Source organism: Acomys russatus, chromosome 12 (assembly GCF_903995435.1).
Source record: "Acomys russatus chromosome 12, mAcoRus1.1, whole genome shotgun sequence".
NCBI classification, from domain to species: domain Eukaryota; kingdom Metazoa; phylum Chordata; class Mammalia; order Rodentia; family Muridae; genus Acomys; species Acomys russatus.
This window is the reverse complement of record NC_067148.1, coordinates 28,779,083-28,787,232: the sequence shown is the minus strand read 5'-3', so window position 1 is coordinate 28,787,232 and position 8,150 is coordinate 28,779,083.

Below are 8,150 nucleotides of genomic sequence, written 5' to 3'. Positions count from 1 at the left end.
GCCAACTGAACCTCAAGTCCATCTTGTCTCTAACACCTGGAAGCACAGGGAAGTCACTGTTTCCCCACCAGACAGGGGAGCAAGAAAATTGCTTCTGTACCCAGATCCAGGCCTGTGGTGGAACCCAGGATCCTGCTGTTTCCCACCAGAGATGGTTTCCAACCCCCTGGACCTCTTCTTTCTCAGGAGGGTGGGTGGTGAGGCAGAACAAAGGCATGTCTTCTTTGCAACATCCAGCAGGCACTGGAGACTGGATGCATGGTCTGCAATCCCAGCGTTCGGGAGGCTGGGGAAGGAAGACAGAGCCTAGCCTAGCTAGGCTACACAGCATACAAACACCACCACAAAGCAACACCAGTAAAACCAAAAAACAAACAAACAAACAAACAAAAGACAAAAAAACCTTCAGATGAAGCCTGGTGCACGCCTTTGCTTCTAGTACTGGGGAGGCAGAGGTGGGCGGATCTCTGTGGGTTTGAGGCCAGCCTAGTCTACAAAGTGAGTCTAGGACAGTCAGGGCTATTACACAGAGAAACCCTGCCTTGAAAACCAGCAAAGCTTCAGATAACATTGCCGTGGGAGATGGAGAATGGGAAACACTGGGGTTTTCTTATCCCTGAGAAAGGGAGTTTCCAGCTGTCTTAGGGGTTCCTATTGCTGTGAAGAGACAACATGAACACAGCAAGTCTTCTAAGTAAACGTTTAGTTGGGGCTGGCTTACGGTTCAGAGGTTTATTTAGCCCGTTATCATCATGTCGGGAAGCATGGTGGTGCACAGGCAGACACATGCTGGAGCGTGAGCGGAGTTCTACATCAGGCAGCAGGAAGAGGGTGTGGCACTGGGCCTGGTTTGAGCATCTGAGACCTCAAAGCCAACCTCCAGTGATACACTTCCTCCAGCAAAGCCACACCCATTCCAACAAGGCCAACCTCCTGAAGCACCACACCGTTGGGGCGTACGGTGGCCATTTTCTTTCAAACCACCACACCCAGGACAAGGAATTTTACTTGTGCTCCCAAAGAAATGTAGATGACCCTGTTGCTGCGCTTGTTCAGAAGCTGCTCCTGGGAGGTTCCTAAAAAAAACTAGCCCCAGATCGGCGAGTCAGGCAACTACAAAAGGATCTATATGGACAAAGAATAGGGACTGAGGTTGGGCAGTGGTTGTGCACACCTCAGGCGGATATCCGAGTTTGAAGCGAGCCTGGTCTACAGATCGAGTTCCAGGACAGCAATGGCTACACAGAGAAACCCTGTCTCAAAAAAGAAAACAATCTGCGCTGAGAGACTAGAAACCGAGTCCGAATACGGGGTGCGGGAGATAATTTTAAAGCAGCGTTCTGTGTCAGGGCTCTAATACTATTAGGTTTGCACCCGAATAGTGACGCCCAGGGACTTTCCTCGCCCTCTCACAAGGGGAAGGCAAAGATGCTTCCCCAGTGCGAGGCTGGGCCGCAGTTCCAGTCTGCACCGGACCCCTCTGGCGCCTCTCAAGCGGCTTTGCTCAGCCTTCTGCCTCATCATCTAGCACATCCAGAGATGTCCAGGGACACCTGGGACCTTGGGCAGGTGCCAGAACAGTAGATTCCTGGAGCAGACCCCTGCCAGGAAAAGTGCTACTTCCGGGTAGAACACCGGGTGTCCTGCTGCCCCCGAAATCACTAGTTCAACTAATCTTCAGAAAAAGCACGGTTACTGGTTTCATTTTACTGGGCGAAAGTGTCCAGACGTTCCTTTTGCTCAGGATCAAGGTATCCAGTCATCCTTGAGTAGGGCATCCCTTAGGGGTGCACTTTCTTCCCCCTTGGGCCTAGTGGGCATGCTTTAAGCTTCAAGGATAAAGTCATAGCCTGCGGAAGCTGCTGGGACACTGTACCAGATGGGGGAGGGCTCCTGGGGGATGTTTCAGGGTCATTCTTCTGCTACAGGTCCCCTCCGATAGCCACTTTGCTTCGGTTCTTTCCAGAACATCTTGTGGAAGGCTCTTGATGCTGCCACAACCTGCTCTGAGCATTGCTAGTCCCCCTGATCGGCGGTAAGACCGGGCTGGCTGGGTGGGGCTACTGAATGTGTCACTGATCTCTCGAGGCGTTAAGACTGGCCATTGGTAAACACTGAGGTAATGCTGCCTACATGTGGCCACATGGGGGAACTGCAGTCAAGCTCAGTTTGGGCCGTAGCACTTTCTTAAAAGGGAGATCCAGGAACCCGGAATAAGAGAAACGGAGGTGCTGTCTCATAGGTAGGAACTCGAGCCCTCCTGCAGACTTCCTTACTTAGGAGCCGTGGACAGAGCCTAAGAATCTTTATGTATACCTCTCGTGTGATTTCTAGGGAAGATTGGTGACTTACATTGCAGAGCCTGAGACATGAATATATGAGGCCTCTTGTTCTCACTAAGAACTTAAGAAAGCAACGGGAAAGCTGTACACCAAAACTTGGCGTTCTGGGCGATGCCACAGGTGCATGCCCACAAGTCTGGCCATCCTCGGTGCCTTCTGGACTTGCAGACACCCTGCTGTAGCTGCTGCCTCTGCTAAGTGTATCTTTGGTACTAGCGTCCTACGGTGTGCTAGGAACACAGACTGCTGTTGGAAAGAGTTTGGTTGTCCATGACTATGAACTGGATGGCTTTAAGCATATTTCTAACATCTATCTACCTTTTAAAGTCTTATCACTAAGTACCGGGATGACATCTATCTCAAAGAACTGCTTGCTGGATAGAAAAAGATTCCTGCCATAAAGTAAGTGTTGGTTAAATGTTGTGATTGCTGCATCCTAAGCGGAGTGATGTGGTGTTTGGATGCAGAGCTGAAAGAGATGGTGGCCTTTGTCCTGTAGTATTTACATTCCAACATTGGAAACAGCTTCATGGTCAATGCCTGACATCTTATGGCATAATGTGACAGAAGTGTGACCTCCAGCAGCTGGTACTGTGGTGCAATGACCAGCAGCCATCTTGAAGAGGTAAAGGAGAGATGTAATAAAGAAATAGAAATTAAACGAAAGGTGTGTGTGTGTGTGTGTGTGTGTGTGTGTTCAGAAAGAGGGCACAGCACACGGAAGACCTTCAACCCTAAGCTGTACTCTGAGCCTGGAGGCCCAAACATGGTTGAGGATATATGTGGCACTCACAGGGCGCAGGCAGGGGGACAGCTGAAGAGGAACTTTATGGGGGAACCTATCAGGAGGGATGTGGGTATCTTCCTGAGGAAACTGAATTTTGGGCTGGAAACTGGGAGATCCTTTAGGCCAAGGATGGGTAAGACTAGGTATGTGTTCAGAAAGTCAACTGTGGCAGAGAAGGCCACCTGAGAGCATGAGGCATGGAAAGAACGGATGGAGCTGAGTCTGGCAGGCAGAACTGAACATGAACCAAACTAGGACTAGGAAAGATGGTGAGAGTGGTCGAGATCAGAATTACCAGGGAGAAGTTGATTGCTGGGACTGCTGGATGGGGAGCTAAGTGAGCAGTCAGGACTGATACCTGGCAGTGCGGGGAGGGGGGTGCGGGGGGGTCTGGCATGGACAGTTGAGTAGATGTGATGACGTCATCAGAGACAAGAACGCTCCAAGACTCAGAGTGTGGCTTAGGTGAATTGAGGCAGGAGGAGGCACTGAATAGGGTAACAGAGGTAACAGAGCCATGCGGTCTTGGGCCAACTGCCTTACACTGAGGATGAGAGAGAGTGGATCCCAGGCTCCAGTCCAGCCTGTGAGTGTACAGTTAAGTTGCATGATCTGAACATGCCACATGAGGTTTCACTTCCTGATCATGAATTGTGATGAGAGTAGCCAAAAGGCAGATTGCTAAACGGCCGCAGGCTGTGAGTGGCCGGTTAGAAGATTATAGCTATAAAGGGTCAGATAAGGCCCTGGGGAGACAGGAGGGATATGGAGTGGGGTTGGGTTCATGTGGCTGGCATGGAGGTGAGCCCCAAGGAGGAAGAGCTGGGAGGAAAATCATGGCTCCTGATCCTTTCAGACATCACATGGGGCAATGGTAGGGGGAGTGCTTTCTGGTGGAGAAGCCAGAAGACTGCCCCAGGTGTTATAACACACCAAGCCACCTGCGGTGTCCTCTGCTCACGCCCCCACATAAAACCCCTGTTCCATCTCGGTGGCCCTGCCTGCAGCTTTCACACTTCATTTTTTACCCAAAACACAGTGTTTAGGTCTCTGGCTTCTTGACCTGGAGTGCTGAGAAGCCTCAGGGAAGACTTTTTTGACAGCCCACAAAGGACCAGTGGACAGTGAGAAACAAGGCCCCACTGCAAGGGCTGGACACCAGTGCCCCTTGAGAGCCTCAGCATTGGGGCTGAGGGATAGAATGGACAGTCCATCATGTTCGTCTCCCCAAATGTGGGGGGCCGGGTAGGTCTGTACTGTGTGGTCAATGGCACACTTTTAAGGGGCAGCGTACTGTCCTAATATCTTTGTGAATGACCATTTGTCATGAAGAACTGGGTAAAGGGGCCAAGGGCTGGAAGAACCTAGAAAGGGAAGCCACAGGAAACTGGGGCAGAGGGTATAGTTGAATCTGAGCAGTCAATTCATAGTTTTGCTTTTCCCTGAGCTTAAACCGAGGTAGAGGTGCCTGGGAGGGGGCTGGAAGTAGGATTCACCTGGGCCAGAAGTTTCTACGCATTAACAACTTGTAAAGAACCGAGGGACATTCCAGAGATGTCTTCCTTAGTATTCCCACCAAGGAGAAGAAACTCAGATTTGTCTGAGGATGGGTTAGACGACTTTGTTTCCTGACAGTGGTGGAGATTAAATTATAGCGACAACGTAGAATACATGTGTGCTCACGGTTCCGTGTACGTTACGTGTACTTTGGCTTCCTGGAGTCTCTCAACAGCTCTGTAGGGCTGAAAAATAATGGTGCTGGGGTACAGAGAGTTCAAGGAAGTGGCAATTTAGGACAAGTGAAGGACCTGCTGGAGTTGAGGGTGCTGTCTGTGAGGTGTGGCCTTTCTCCATTCAGGGACCCGCCTGGAGGGCACACACAGGTCTGGATCCCTCCTTCTCCTTCCCCTCCTGTAGGCAGCCTGGGTGCTCACAGAGCCCTCTGCCCCAGGAGGAAGGTGACGCAAGCTAACTGAATGCATAACTTTATTAAATAAATGCTTTGTCAGGACAAAAGACAAAGATCAAGGAGTAACATAAATTATACGTTGAATAAATAGAATACAGAAATCTTCACTTTGTAATAAAATGTGAGATCTTCTGGGTTTTTCTTTTTTATTTCCTTAAGTACAAAATGCTAAACAGGAGCTGAGCTCTTCCACATTGGGGATGATATTTTTTCCCGCGTTTTGTTTTTCACAAACTGGTTTGTTGTTGTTTTTTTTTTCCATCCATTTCACCAGTAAAAAGTATAAGCATTTTTTTTCAAAGTTGAAAACAAAAAAGAAAAAAGAGAACAGAGAACTATGGTGTCTGAACGTAAAAACTAGAAAGAGCTACAGTAATATGTGCTATGGTTATTGCTGCTGTAGAAAACCGGAAACAAAACAAAGCCCAAAAACAACCGGTAGGCATCTCGGAATCTGAAGGAGTCTTGTCTGAACTGTGCTATCCATGTGACAGGCTACTGTGTGACGGTGATGGTGTGTTGGGGATGGGGCTGAGGCTGGTGACTAGGGACCAGAGAAGTGGGGTGAATGGATGCAGGGTGGCTAGGGAACCCCTTCCCCTCTGACGCCTCCCCCCCAACTTCCTTTTCCCCATCCAGCAAGACTTAAAAGAGGAGGCCAGAGTCTGTGAAGTAGCTAACGTCTGTACTCCATTAGAAAATCAAGAAAGCATGTTTAAAGAAACAAAAACCTAAAAGGGGAAAGAGGGTGGAGTAACAACAGTGCAAGGAACCTTGCACCTTAGTGGTTTTAAAATAAAGACAGTACAACCCCCAGGCTCCTAGTCGATAAAACCTCGCTCCCTTCTCCTACCATCTTTCGAATCATGAAAGCCAGAAGGCTCCAGGGTCTCTTCTCCTGGGCTCACTCCTCTCTCAAGTTGTGGTTTCCACTCTAGAGGTCTGAGCGGAAGGACTGCTGCCCTCCCTGCCTGGGAGAGGCAGGTGGTTTGGAGGTTGCCATGGCAACCCAATCTTCTAAGGAGTTAGATGGTGGGAGAGAAGGATGGTGAGGATGTTACCATGGAGACGGATCATGGTACCTCCTCCACCTCCTCTGGGGTAGATGTTCCCAAGCCTAATCTGTCTAGGCCTGGCCGTCAGAGGAGTCTTTTATTCCTCAGGTTCCCCTGCTTTGTTCTGGCTGGTCAAGACTGGCCCGGGGAGGAGACTCAGTCCCTGCTAGGCCCCTCCCCATTACCTGGCAGTAGTTGGGGAAGAGAGCTACCTTTTCCACTGCTTGAGTGAGGCATTTGTCAAAAAGGGATGGGAAGAAGTCTTCCATGGGAGAGAGGGGGGGTGAAGATAGGCAACTCTTAGACCCTTGGCTGTAGATAAACCCAAATCAGAGGCCTCTAATGGAGCCAAAGGCTGGCCTGGAGCCAAGAAGCTTTTGCTTCGGAAATGACAGGACCATTGCAAGCCTGCCTCCTCTCCCTGTGACATGGATAAGGGCACCCCTCTTCTTCCGATGTCCCCATTTCCATGGTGTCTGTGTCCTGGGTTCAGCCAGACCTCCCATTTGGAAAGTTTAGTTCCATCTGTCTATTACAGATGACCTTCCTCTAGGGAGAGACTAGCTGCCTAGACACACCTCTCCCTAAAGGCAGTGGAGAGAAATCACAAGTTTTGGGGGGAGGTAGGCTGAACTGGGGAAGGCCAAAGTGTCTGTACAATGTCTTCCGTCTGTGACTCACAGCAATGAGCCCATGTAAAGGGGCAAAGGCTCATTCAAGGTCCAGCAAGTAGTGGGGTGAAAAGAACACCCCTGTCAGGAGTCAGCTCCAGGTCCAGGAGGGATTGGTGAGTAGGCAGTTTCTGGCTCAGTCTTTTCTTAGGGGTATCGGCACCCCAGTATCCACTTGGCAAATCTCAGTCAGATGACTGCTCAAGATTCAGAGAAATAGTGGCAGAGAGGAGAGACTCACAGAGAAGGTTTAGGATACTGGCCTAAGACATGCTGAAGCACAAGTTGGGGGCTGGGGGCATTGTGCAGGGAGATGGGTGCACTGACCCTGCAGGTCTGCTAAGTCCTTCTGTGGCCATCCCCATCAGGCCCTTTGTCTTATGAAGATCAACTACCTCTTCCATTCCCAGCCAACTGTCCTGTCCAGGCACTAGGAGACACCCCCACAGCTCCATTGCCATCAATTTCCTATGAGTTGACACATGTCTATTTCTTGGCTGTCTGTTTTCGTTGCTCCAAGTTCACTGTCGCGGGGGGCCTCTACTGTGCCGTGCCATCAAGAACAAAGAGCTGTGTCCACAGCAAAAAGGGGCCTTCCATACCAATGTCCTAGTCCCCTCTTCTGGCTGGCTATCTTCAGTCTTCAAGGACAGTCCTAAGCCCTTTGTTGAACGCCTCTTTGTTGATGAAGCTAGTGGGCAATGAGATTTTTTTTTTCTTCCTTAGATCAAAAATCTGGCTGGCAACGGACAGCAAGCCGTGAAGATCTCTGCCTGAGTTCTCCTGGGCTTTGCACCCTCCTCCACCCCAGGGAGGATGTTTTTGGACTGGGTGGAGACGAGGAAACTCTGGAAAGATTCTTTGGCCTCCGTCCCTCCTTGTGGGCTGAAGCTGACCTGAGGCTGTGGCATCTGTGAGCATCCACTGTCCCATTGGTACCCAGTCAGGCTACTGATGACTGTTTCCAACCACGCTTCTCAGGTCTAGATACCGCTTCAGTTACCCACCACCTGGGCTCTGTGACTTGAACTGAGCTCATGTCGTACCTCAGAAGCGCCCCCCTAATCCCTCCATTTTCCTCTCAAGTCCCAGAGAGTTCATTAACTGGGAGAAGCCAAGGGAGTTTCTATTGGAATTTCCTGCTTTCTTTCGCTTTCTTGCTCCCCCAGACCCATCTCTGCTCCATTTTCTATCTCTCTATGGAAGGCTTCTCTCTCCCCGACCCCCCCCCCCCAAACTGCCTCCTCCTTGGCCATCTTTCATGTCAGTTTGTCTCTGATCTGCCAGCCTGGCATCTGAGGGAGACTTTCAAAATTCAGTCCTGTC